The 469-nt window shown below is 35.4% G+C and overlaps 1 non-coding gene across 1 annotated transcript; it reads right to left on the bottom strand.

Annotated features, from left to right (window-relative positions):
* Positions 1-136: 136 nt before the first annotated feature.
* LOC115071871 lies at positions 137-267 on the bottom strand. The gene has a single exon (XR_003850934.1). It is a non-coding gene; the product is annotated as a small nucleolar RNA SNORA65 (small nucleolar RNA).
* Positions 268-469: the final 202 nt, after the last annotated feature.

Here is a 469-nt window from a genome sequence, read left to right on the forward strand (position 1 = left end):
ATTTGAAAATTAAAAAAAAACAAGGAATACCAATCAAAAAAAAAAGTGATATTTCCACTGTGCTTAACTGCAGGAAAGAAACAATAGTTTTAGATACCTGAGACAAGATTACATGACATCTTTCTACCCATTTCTAGGTTGTTCTCATGCTGTGGGCACAGAATCATTCACATATAGGACAGCCCTGTTTTCTAAGAGTTGGGGCCTACTTTCAGCTCACCACTGGATTGCACCAGCAAACAAGAACTGGTCAGGTGCAGTGGCAGGTAGCTAATAAAATATTTTTTAAAGATTTAATTCTTTATATTTTCAATGTCTAGAATAGTACCTGACCCAATCTCACTTGATTCTGTAGAATAAGAAAATTAAACACATGCACAAGATGATTCCAAATTCAGGTCAATCTTTAGCTTTTGCTATCCTGTGTGGTGTTCTTTTTTTTTTTACACAGTGTCTTATTCTGGAGCCC

Source organism: Nannospalax galili, unplaced genomic scaffold (assembly GCF_000622305.1).
Source record: "Nannospalax galili isolate Female #2095 unplaced genomic scaffold, S.galili_v1.0 scaffold580, whole genome shotgun sequence".
Classification (NCBI taxonomy): Eukaryota; Metazoa; Chordata; class Mammalia; order Rodentia; family Spalacidae; genus Nannospalax; species Nannospalax galili.